General features: G+C 35.0%; 1 pseudogene; it reads right to left on the minus strand.

Moving 5' to 3' along the window:
- Positions 1–4,140: 4,140 nt before the first annotated feature.
- LOC115859919 (olfactory receptor 5V1-like) lies at positions 4,141–5,107 on the minus strand (annotated as a pseudogene).
- Between the last annotated feature and the right edge of the window lie 8,032 nt (positions 5,108–13,139).

Consider the following 13,139-nt stretch of genomic DNA (forward strand, 5'->3'; position numbering starts at 1 on the left):
GTGATAGCATGTCCTTCTACTCTGCCATCTTATTTCCTCTCTTTCCTTCTTTCTTTCTTTCTTTCTTTCTTTCTTTCTTTCTTTCTTTCTTTCTTTCTTTCTTTCTTTCTTTCTTTCTTTCTTTCTTTCTTTCTCTCTCTCTCTTTCTTTCTTTCTTTCTCTCCCTCTCTTTCTTTCATCTCTTTTATTTCATCTCTGATCTTTATTTCCTTCCTTCTGCTCTCTTTGCGCTTTCTTTCTTCTACTTTCCTAATTCCTTTTAGGTGATTTCTAACATTCTTTAGATGCTAGGTTAGGTTGTTTATTTGAGATTTTTCTTGTTTCTTGAGGTAGGCCTGTATCAGTATAAACTTCCCTCTTAGGACTGTTTTTGCTGCATTCTATAGATTTTGGAGTGTCGTGTTTCCACTCTCATTTCTCTCAAATTTTTTTGATTTTCTCTTTGATTTCTTCATTGACCCACCAGTTTTTTTGTATCACGTTTAGTCTCCATATATTTGTGATTTTCCCATTTTTCTTCCTGTACTGATTTCCATTCTGGTTGGAAAAAATGATGGGTATACTTTATATCCTCTTAAATTTTTAAGACTTGGAGAACATTACATGAGCACTTGGAAAGAATGTTATTCTTCTATTTTTGGATAGAATGTCCTGTAGATATCTATTAAGTCCAACAGTCTACTGTGTCATTTAATAGATACTATGCCTTATTGATTTTCTGTCTGTATGATCTGTCCATTGATGTAAGTGGGGTGTTAAAAGTACCTATTATTATTGTATTATTGTCAAATTCTCCCTTTAAGTTTGTTAATATTTGCTTTATATATTTAGTGCACCTGTTTGGGGTGCATATATGTTAATGAGTGTAATTTCCTCTTCTTGCATTGATCCCTTTATCATTATACAATGCACTTCTTTGTCTTTTGTTACTTTGCTTTTTATTATTTATTTATTTCTATTTCAGAAAATTTAATTTTTAGAAATTTAGAGTTTTTAAATTTTTTATTTTACGTTGGAGTGTAGTTGATTAACAATGTTGTGTTAGTTGAGACTTTGTTTTAAAGTCTGTTTTGGCTAATACGAATATTACTACACTTTCTCATCATTTCCATTTGCATGAAATATCTTTTTCCATCCCCTCACCTTTGGTCTGTGTGTGTCTTTACCTCTGAAGTGAGTCTCCTGTAAGCAATATATAGATGGGTCTTATTTTGTTTTTTAATCCAATCAGCCATTCTATGTCTTTTGATTGGAGCATTTAGTCCATTGACATTTAAAGTATTGATAGGTATGTACTCATTGCTATTTTACTACTTGTTTTCCAATTCTTTTTATACTTTTCTCTGTTCTTTTTGTTTCTTTCCTTGTAGTTTGATAATTTTCTTTAGTAGTATGCTGTGTTCCTTTCTCTCTAGTTTTTGTGTGTCTATTGTAGGTTTTTGATTTGTGGTTATGATGGGGTTCATATATGTTGACCTATAACTATATCTAGTTGTTTTAAACAGGTAGTCCTTTAAGTTCAAATGCATTCTAGAAGATCTACATTTTTACTCCCCTCCCCACATTTGTTTTTTTTTCTTTTTTGGTTTCTTTTTCTGGCTGTGTCAGGTCTTAACTGCAGCACATGGAATCTTCATTGTAGCATGCGGGACCTTTGTTGTGGCACATGGGCTTCTCTCTAGTTGTGGTGTGTGGGTTTTCTCTTTCTAGTTGTGGTGCATGGGCTCCAGAGAGCATGGGCTCTGTAGTTTGTGGCACAGGGGCTCTCTAGTTGAGTCATGCATGCTCACTAGTTGTGGTGCATGGGCTCAATAGTTGTGGCATGCAGGCTTAGTTGCCCTGCAGCATGTGGGATCTTAGTTCCCTGACCAGGGATCAAACCTGCGTCCCCTGCATTGGAAGGTGGATTCTTTACCACTGGACCACCTGGGCAGTCCCCACATTTGTGTGTTTGATGTTATATTTTAGACTTCATGTTTAACCCTTAACTGATTATTGTAGTAATAGTTGATTTTATGATTTTTTGCCTTTAAACTTCATAGTAACTTATTTAAGTGGTTGATCCTCAGCCTTTACTGTAACCTTAACTAGTGGGATTTTTCTTTCCTATAGATTCTTACTTCTTTGTACAGCTTTTTTTTCTCTCTTAAGTAAGACCTTTTAAATTTTCTTTTATGGTAGATTTAGTATCAATAAACTTTTTTAGTTTTTGCTTGTCTGAGAAGTTCTTTATCTCTCCTTCTATTCTAAATGATAATCTTGCTAGGTAGAGTGTCCTAGGTTACAGGGTTTTCCCTTTCAACACTTTGAATACATGACATCACTCCCTTCTGGCCTTCAAAGTTTTTGTCTAAAAATCAGCTGATAACCTTATGGATGTTTCCTTTTATACAACTCTTTGTTTTTCTCTTACTGCCTTTAGAACCCTTTCTTTAACTTTTGCCATTTTATTTAAGATGTTTTGGTGTGGATCTGTTTTGGTTCATCTTGTTTGGAACTCTCTGTGCTTCCTGCACGTGGATATTTTCCTCCTTCAGATTTGTGAATTTTCCAGCCAAAATTTCATCAAATACATTTTCAACCCTTTTCTCTTTCTCTTCTCCTTCTGGGATGTTTATAATGCTCACATTGGCTTGCTTCTTGTTGTTCTATAGGTCCCTTAAACTGTTTTCATTTTTTTAAATTTGTTTTTCTTTTTGCTGTTCTGGTTGAACAATTTCCATTATTCTATCTTTCAGATCAGGTATGCATTCTTCTGTATCACTTAGTCTTCTATTAATTCCTTCTAGTGTGTTTTTCATTTCAATTATTATATTCTTTAGTTCTGACTCATTCTTTTTTATATTTTCTAGTTCCTTAAAATTCTCACTGTTTTCATCTATTCTTTTCTGTAATTCAGTTAGCATTTTTATTACTAGTGTTTTGAATTCTTTATCTGGTCAATGATTTATTTCTGTTTCATTAGTTGCTTTTCATGGGTTTTCTCTTGCTCTTTCAATTGAACCAAATTCCTCTGTCTTCTTATTTTATGTAACTTTCTCTTTCTCTATGAAATTAGTTGAAACAGTTACCTATTGTGGTCTTAAAATAGTGTCTTTATGTGGGAACATCACTACACAGTCTACATGAGCCCAGTGGCTTTGGTGGGAGAGCTGGATTTGATGTGAACAGGAGTCACGTCTTTCCTCAGGGTGTGCTGGCAGCTATCACCTTTCTAGGAGGTGGGGCTGGAGATGGAGGGGCTAGAAATGGAGCCAGATGTGAGCCAGCACTTCCTCTATGTGCAGTGACCATAACCACCCTATTGCACGTGGGGATGGGTTCCAAGTTGCTGGAGTAGAAGTCCTGAGGGTCGAGTTGAAGCCACAGGGTAGGCAGGGCCCATGCGGGCTCCCAGCATGGGTTGCAGTATGGGCTGTGGCAGTCTATCTGAAGATAGAGATTGGAGCTGCTTCTGATGTGCTGCCTAAGTGTCAGTAATGGCTGCTGCTGCCCTGCTCAGGCACCACTTTGGGTCAGAGCCGCCTCTGTTTCTCAAAACCAGTCTCCCAAGTGGGGCTGAAATGTGTGCTCAGCTTAGGCTGGGGCACACACCAGAGCAGTAATGGGAAACCAGCTAGTCGCCTATACAATTTTCAATCCTCTCTCTGCCCTGCTTCAGGACCAAGCAAGCATGTGCATGCTCCTCACAAGCAGAGTCCAGGCTTCCCTGGACTCCCAGCCCTCCTGTTAGTACCACTGGCCCTCCAAGCATCCAGGGCCACTCATCTTCCCTGTGTCAACCCCAGGGGTGAGGTGCCCAGTATGTGGCTCACACTACTCCTCAGGGAAGAACTCCACCTGTGCATTCTCCCTTTTCCTCTGAGTCTCCTCCCAGAAGCACAGGTCTCAACCTCATCACTTCCTTTCCCTTTCTACCCAATTCTGTTTGAATTTTCCTTACTGCCTTTGTTGTACAGTGGAAAAACAGTATTTGTGGAAAGAGAGGAGAGAAAGGAGTTCTTGGGAAGATAAATTTTAGGAACTGGTGTATATATCGGAACTGAGGATCTGGATATAGGCTTTCTAAAACTATGTATATTACAAATACTTTGGAAATTTTTTCAGGTGGCTGCATACCTCAGTTTGAAGACCAGTGAGCTAGACACTAATATTGCCAGGGAACACACACCCTCCAACCAGCTTCCACAGGGCACATTTGACCTCCTTTTTTCTCAAACAAGGGATTTAACATGTAGATAATGGGGTTTAACATGGGGTTTATAACACAGAAGAGCACAGAGACCAGGATATCCATATCCAGGGAGTAGCCTACTCTGGGTCTGTCGTAGTTGAAGTTGGCCATTCCATAAAAGACCACCACCATAGTGAGGTGGGGTGCACAGGTAGAGAAGGCCTTGCTCCTGCCCTGAGCAGAGGAAATCCGAAGGATGGCAGAGATGATAAGTATGTAGGACACTGCAGTAAACAGGTAGGGGTTCAGGCCAATGGTTGCACTGGCCACATGGAGCACAGACTCACTGACAGAGGTGTCTGAGCAGGAGAGCTTCAGGAGCAATGGGATATCATAGAGAAAGTGGCTGATCTTGTTAGGCCCACACAGAATGAGTGTAGCTGCCAGCACTGTGTATGTCACAGAATTCACCAGCCCACATAGCCAGGACCCAGTTGCCAAACAAACACAGACCTTCACATTCATGAGGACTGGATATTGAAGAGGGTGGCAGATGGCTACATAGCAGTCAGGAGTCGTAGTTGCCAATAAAACACCCTCAGTGCCGGCACATGTCACAAGGAAGAAAATCTAGGAATAGCAGCCCTCACAGGAGATGGTCTTCTTCTCCTGGAAGAAGTTCACCAACATGACTGGAATAGTGGTAGATGTGTAGCAGGTGTCCAAGAAACTCAGGTTGCTGAGGAAATAATACATTGGGGTGTGGAGGGCAGGACTGACTCTTGTGGCCATTATTATGAGTGTGTTCCTGAAAAGAGTTGTCAGGTAAATGACAAGGAAGACCAGGAAGAACAAGCCCTGTAGGTTGGGATGGTTGGAAAATCCCAAGAAGATGAATTCGGCGACATCTGTTTGACTGTTCATTTCAAGGGGCGTCACAGCTACAAAACAATGAGGAAAAAGAAGCCATAATGAGAACGTACAAGGAGCACCCCAAATGGGCTTGTAAACTTATAGGGCCATGTAAAATAATGTTGGATATAGACAGTTTGGACTGTGGAAGGAGGTGTGCAGAAGTGTCTTCAGAGAGACCAGAACTTCTCACTCAGCAGATCTAACCAGCTCAGGCCCAGGGACCACCCACAAATTTGCATGGCTACTAGTGTGTGAAAATAAACGCAGACTTGGTTAAAACTAGCAACAAGCCACCAACCCCTTCATTAGTACGAATTCATTTCTCACTACCTTGGTAATATCTACCTCTTATCATTGCCCTTTTTGGTAAGCATATTAACTTTTCTAAGAAATAAGATTTAATTGCAAAAAATAAGGAAAATTAGAAAAATATAAAGAATTTAATCACCTGCAGAATCAGAATCAGTGCTACTTTTCAGTGTACTCCATTGTAGGTTTTTTTCAGTTATGTAAATCTTGAGCTCTGCTTATAGTTTTAAAATATTAGGAATACAATTTCCCAAATTGGAAAGAAAGAGGTAATACTATCTATTCACAGAAGACATGATCTTATATAGAGAAAATACCAAAGAAGCCACAGAAAGCTACTAGAGCTCATAAACAAATTCAGCAAAATTAAACACACAATAATCATTTGCGTTTCTGTACACTAACAATGAAAAATCCAAACAGGAAGTTAAAAAAATCAATTCCATTTACAATGACATCTAGAAAAATTAAGTATTTATAATGTCTTGCTAAAGAGCTGAAAGACTTTTTACACTGAAAACCACAAAGCATTGCTGAAAGAAATTAAAGGAGACATAAATAAATGGCCAGACATCCCATGTTCATGGTTTAAAAGACTTAACATTGTTAAGATGTCAGTATATCCAAAATGATCTACACATTTTGATCAATATCAAAATTCTATAGATCTTTCCCACAGAAATGGAAAAGCCAGTCCTCAAATTCATATGAAATTGTAAAGGACCCTGAATAGTCAATACAATCTTGGCAAAGAACAATAAAGTTGGAGGACTCACACTTCCTGACTTCGAAACTTACTGCAAAGCAACAATATTGTACTAGCATAAGAGAGACATATAGACCAATGGAATAGAATAAACAGCCCAGAAATAAATTCTCACATACATGTTGATTTTCAACAAGGGTACCAAGACTATTCAATGGGAGGAAAAAAAGTCTTTTCAATAAGTGATTCTGGGAAAACTGGATATCCACAAGCAAAAGAAAGAAGTGGTCCCTTACCTTATATAATACACAAAATTAACACAAAATGTATTAAAGACCAAAACTTAAGAGCTAAAACTATAATACTTTTATAAGAAAATATTGAGGAGAAATCTTGATTTCATTATATTTGGCAACAATTTCATAGATATGATACCAAAATTACAGGAAAACAAAAGAAAAATAAATTTTACGTCATGAAAATTAAAGTATCATCAAAGGGCACTAACAAGAAGTAAAAGATAATCTATAGAATATGAGAAAATATTTGCAAGTCATATATCTGATAAGGAATTAATATCCAGCATATATAAAGAACTCCTACAACTCAACAACAAAAAATAAATTCAGCAAAGTGGGAAAATACAAAATCAATATACGAAAATATGTTGCATTTCTATGCACTGAACAAACTCTCAGAAAGAGAAATAAAACAATTCTATTTACAATTGTACTAAAAAGAATTAAATACCTAGAAATAAATTTAAAGAGGTGACAGACAGGTACACTGTAAACTATAAGATATTGATGAAAGAAATTGAAAAAGACACAAACAAATGAAAAGATATTCTGTATTTATGAATTGGAAGAATTAATATTGTTAAAATTTGATATTGCCCAAAGCAATCTATAGTTTCAGTGCAATCCCTATCAAAATTCCTATTGGCATTTTTCACCGAAATTGTACAAATAATTATAAAATTCGTATGAAACTACAAAAGACACCAAATAGCCAAAGAAATCTTGAGAAAGAAGAACAAAGCTGGAGGCATCATGCTCCCTGATTTTAAACCATATTACATAGTTAATATAGTAATCAAAACAGTGTAGTATTGGCATTAAAAGAGACACATAGGGGACTTCCCTGGTGGTCCAGTGGTTAAGAATCTGCCTCCCAATGCAGGGGACGTGGGTTTGATCCCTGGTTGGGGAAATAAGATCCCACATGCTGTGGAGCAACTAAGTCCACATGCCGCAACTCCTGAGGCCGTGCACTCTGGAGCCCACGAGACACAACTAGAGAGAAGCCCACACACTGCAATGAAGAGTCTGTGAACTGCAACAGAAGATTTTGCATGTCACAAAAAAGATCCTGCATGCTGCAAATAAGACCCAGTGCAGCCAACTAAATTAATAAATAATAAATAAATATTTTTTAAAAAGAGAGAAACATGTAGATCAATGGAACAGAATAGAGAGCCCAGAAATAACCCACACATATGTGGTCAATTAATTTATGAGAAAGGAGCCAAGCATATACACTGAGGAAAGCAAAATCTCTTCAATAAATGCTGTTGGGAAAATTGGACAGACACAGGCAAAAGAATGAAACTGGACTACTGTCTTATACCATACACAAAAGTTAACTCAAAATGGATTAAAGACTTGAATATAAGACCTGAAACCATAAAACTTCTAGAAGAAAACAGGCAGTAAGCTCCTTGACATCAGTCTTGGTGATACCTTTTACTATTATAAATACTGGAATGAACATTTTTATACATAAGCATATGTGAGCATTTCTGGTTACCTCTTCAGAATAAATTTGGTCTCCATGTTTTTAAATATACTGCAGATGGAAAAATTCTAAGTAATCAAACATACTTAAGTATGTTAACTTACTAAAGTAAACTTTATGACACCAAGATTTACTCTCAAGCGTTGTATGTTTTCTGAAAAAATAATTGATACAGTTATTAGCTTTCCTTTAAATTATCCATGCTGACAGGTTCACAATAACTGTGAATAGGGATTTCTGCACCTTTTTCAATCTTGGAGGTGAGATGATATAGTGGAAAGAGTGGGCTCTTGAATCAGATAGATGTAAAATCAAATCCTACTTCTACTGCTTGCTAGATGTAAATGGTGGATAAGTGAGCAGACTTCTCTGTTCCTCAGTTTGCTTATTGTATTCTGATATTAATACTGCCTATATCAGAGTTTTTGGGAGAAGTAACATAAGATAATATAAGTAATGTGCCTGCTATATAATAGGTGTTCAATCAACTGTGGCTATCAGTGTTATTTTTTTAATCCATACAAAAATATTTTAAGGTAAAATATTTTCTTTGGCTCTACCTTCCAAATTGAATAAATATTATTCTCACTACTGTCACCACAGAGACCCCAGTCCAAGCTATCATTTTCTCTTGCCTAGACTCCTATTTTGTTTCCACTCCCCTGTTCTCATTTAGTCAATCTCCACACAGCAGCAAACAGAGTGAGTTTTTACAGCATAAACAAAATTACACCACTCTTAAACTCAAAACCTTTTGATAGTTTCCCATCTCACTTAGAATAAAATATAAAGATCTCACCTTGGCATACAAAGCCCATGGGATCTGACCTCTGACTACATTTCTAATATTACTTCCCACCATTATTCCCCGTTGCTCACTCAGCTTGAGCTACACAGGGCTGCTTTCCATTTAAGTTCACCAAACACATGCCCATTGTAAGGGCTTGTACTTGATATTTCTTTAGCTAGAAACTTTCCCCCAGATATTTGCATGGTCTGTTTCCTATTTTCATTGAAGTTTTTCCTGGACTCTTACTTCCTTAAGGATACCTCCTCTGAAAATTCTATCTAAAATCGCAGCTACATCATTTTATCCTCTTCTCCTGCTTTACTTCTTTTGTAGCATTATGCTACACCTGGCATGAAATTATTTATCTATTTGAATGTGTTTGTAGTATAAGTTCAGTGAGGCCTGGAGCTCAGTTTTGCTCCCTCTCTATCACTCATAACTAAGACAGTGTCTGGCATACAGTATGTGCTCAGTAATTATGTGTGGAATGAAAAAATGAATCTATATTTTTAGATAATTCTGGATTTTAATATATTTCCTTCGAGAAAATCTAGTCTAATTCTTTTTCATTTTGCCTAATTATGTTTAATTATTCTTCCTTATATCTTTCTCCTGACCTGTGGATATCAGCCTATCATGCTTATCAGCCCATTTTATTCTCTAGAGTAGAAAGTTTTACACATTGGAAATTTTAACATCTTCTTCCATATCGACTTTTTACATAATAAATAATTCTCATTAAGAATAAAGATAAAACCTAGCTTATTTTTATTTCTCCCATGTAAGTTATCAATTAAAGCAAAATATTATCCTGTTAGAACCCCAACAGATATATATATATAACTTGATTGTAATATATATATTACTTGACTGGCTTTTATGTGTGCCCCTAAATTCATGATTCATGTTTCTAAACTACTAAAGGAACACAAGTATTTATTGAATTATTTAATCAGAGACTTTGCTCTGCAACCTGAAGGGCAGCCTTCATAAACTATCCAATCAATATTAAACTGGGAACCTTATCCTAGGATGCTATCCTATTGAAAGCGGTGATCTTTTTAAACCCTAAAATATATCCAATCACTCCCTATCTTTTTTTTTTTTTTTTTTACTCCCTATCTTAAAAATCTTTCAGGGGCCTCCATTCTCTATAAAATGAAGTTCGGATTATTTCACATGGCTTCAGGAAGAAGATTCAGGTTTCTGAAGTCCTGAAACTTTTTTTTTTTTTTTTGGTGTGAGGGAGCTTTTTAAAATATTTGAAAATATCTTACTTTTGTAAATCTGCGTAGCATGATTATGTGAATAGCTTTCTAGGGCACCACCCAAGGTTTTAGAAAATGTCTCTGCAAATTAGGGCCCTGAAGTTTAAGTTTCAGTTGCTTATGTAAACTCTCCTTTCATGGCCAATATACTACATTGATTAAGTTGTGAACTCTGGAGTTAAATTTCTTGGGATCAAGACTCATCATTGTACTTCTTTAGTTATGAGAACCTGGGTAAGTTACTTCTTCTCTCTTTGCTTAATATTTCCATGTCTAAAATGAAAATTGAAAGAAAAGAGACCATATTTAAGATGGAATCATAAAAATTTACTCAGTCCAAAAGGACAAATAAATGGGCAAATATATTTTTTAAAGAATTTAAAAAGACTACTAACTGTTCAAAAAAATAATAGCATGTATTGGAGAGCTTATAACATAGATAGAAATTAAATACATAATAATAACAACACAAAGGGTGGGAGGGTGAAAAAAATGGAAAAATGTTTTGTAGTATTCTTGCATTGTACCTTAAGTAGTAAAACATAAAGACAGATCATATTAAGTAAACAATGTATAGTACAATAGAGTGAGCACTAAAAAATAATACAAAGAAGTATATCCAAAAACCAATAGAAGAGATAAAATGGAATTATAATAAAAATTAAAACTCATCCAAAAGAAAGCACAAAAGATCAGATGGGACAAATGGAAAACATTTGTTCCATTTCCAAAAAATGATAAAATACTAGACTTAATGTAAGTAGAATAAACACTCCAATAAAAAGACAGAGCTTCAGACTGGATTTTAAAATGAACCAAGTATATCCCCTTTTTAATAAACTCATTTTACATATTAGATTTTGAATATGTTCAAAATAAAAGGATAGGCACAAATATACTATGTAAAACCAAACATAAAAAAAGTTGATGTGAAAAAAAAAAGTTGATGTGTAGGCTTTAAGATAGAGAGATTACCAAAAGTAAAGAGGAATATTTTGTAATAATAAAAGGATCAGTTCATCAAAAAGACATAATAATCACAAATATGTAAAAGCATCTATTAAATTAACTGAAAAATACATAAAGAAAATATTGACAAAAGAAGAGTTGGACAAGTTCACAATCATAGTTGGAAACTTTAATACGCCTTTCTCATTGAAAATTATGAAATTAAAAATTCAGTAAGGATACAGAATATTTAATTATTAAAATATATTTTGGATTTTTGTCACAAATATATTTTGTGACAACACAATTACCTTGACATAATTAATACTACATTATATCCAATAATTTCAGAATAAACATTCCAGTTGAATGCATACGGAATATTCACTAAAGTAGACCATACCCTGGGCTACAAAGCAAGTTTCATATGGAGTATTTTTCCTGACCATGATGGAATTAAATTATAAATTAATAACAAAAAGATATCTGAAAAATCCCCCAATATTTAGAAATTTAGCAAACATTTCTATGAAACTTATGGGTCAGAGGAGTCATAAGGAAAATAGAAAATATCTTAAATGTAATGATAATGAAAACACCGCTAATAAATATTTGTGGGGTGGGGACTTCCCTGGTGGTGCAGTGGTTAAGAATCTGCCTCCAAATGCAGGGGACATGGGTTCAAACCCTGGTCCAGGAAGATCCCATATGTCGCAGAGTACCTAAGCCCAAGTGCCACAACTTACTGAACCTGTGCTCTAGAGCCCATGAGCCACAACTACTGAGCCCACATGCTGCAACTACTGAAGCCTGTGTGCCTAGAGCCCTTGCACTGCAACGAAGAGTAGCCCCCACTCACAGCAACCAGAGAATGCCCATATGCAACAAAGACCCAACCCAGCCAAAAATTAAAAAAAAAAAAGTGGGGGTGGGTGTATCTAAAACAAGGTTTAGAGAGAAATTTATAGCTTTTAATGCCTATATAAGAAAATGAATGTTTAAAATAAATAATCTAGGCTTTTAACCCTATTGGGTAGAAGTATTTCTAACTTACTGGTTAGAAACAGAAGATAAAATTAAACCCAAATAAAAAAATTTTAAGTGATACAGACCTGAAATTAATAAAATAAGAAAACAGACAAACAGGAAATCAACAAAGGCAAAATTTTGTTCTTTGAAAAGTTTAATAAAACTGATATACCCTTAGCAAGACTGATCAAAGAAATAAAAGAAAAAACACAAATTACCAAAATCAGGAATGAAAAAGGTGGACACCACTACAGATCCTACAAACATTAAAAAGATAATAAAATACAAGGAACAACTTTATTCTGTTAACTTTGACAACTTACATAAAATGGACAAATTCCTTGAAAAACACAACTTCTGAAAATGTAAGAAGTAATTGACATAAGGAGAAACAGAATATATGAATGGTGTGAATCTATTAAAAGAAATTAATCTGCAATTAAAAACCTTGCCAAAAAGAAACTCCAGGCCCAGATTGTTTCATGGTGAATTCTATCAAACATTTTAAGAAGAAATAATATAGTATTACAAAAACTCCTCATAGAATAAAAACAGAGGGAATACTTCCCAACTTGTTTTATGACAACAGCATAATCTTGATGCCAAAATGTGATAACGTTTTTTTTATAAGAAAAGAAAATTACAACCTGATATCCCTCATGAACATAGACACAAAAATGCTTAAAGAAATACTATCAAATCCAATCCAATGATACTTGAAAAGGATAATACACCATAGTTTATTATGGTTTATAACAGGAATGTAAGGTTGTTTTACCATTTAAAAATTAATCATTGCCATCCTTATATTAATATAATAAAGGAGAAAAACTGTGAACAACTCAATACATGCAGAAAAAGCACTTGACAAAATTCAATACCCATTTATAATAAAAAATAAACATCCAACAAACTGGGAATAAATGGGAATTTCATCAATCTGGTAAAATATATTTAGAAAAACCCTACAGTTTGTATTATACTTAATGGTGACACATTCTGTGTAACATATAAAAAAACAGGGATGTCCACTCTCACAGTTTCTATTTAGAATTGTACTATAAGTTCTAACTAATGCAACAAGACAAGAAAAGTAAAAGGCATAAATGTTTAAAGGAAAGATGTCAACCTACATTTATTCACAGATGTCATGATTGTGTATGTAGAAAATCAAGAGGAATTAATGAAGTAATATTTAAGAAA

The sequence above is a fragment of the Globicephala melas genome, chromosome 1 (genome assembly GCF_963455315.2).
Source record: "Globicephala melas chromosome 1, mGloMel1.2, whole genome shotgun sequence".
NCBI lineage: Eukaryota > Metazoa > Chordata > Mammalia > Artiodactyla > Delphinidae > Globicephala > Globicephala melas.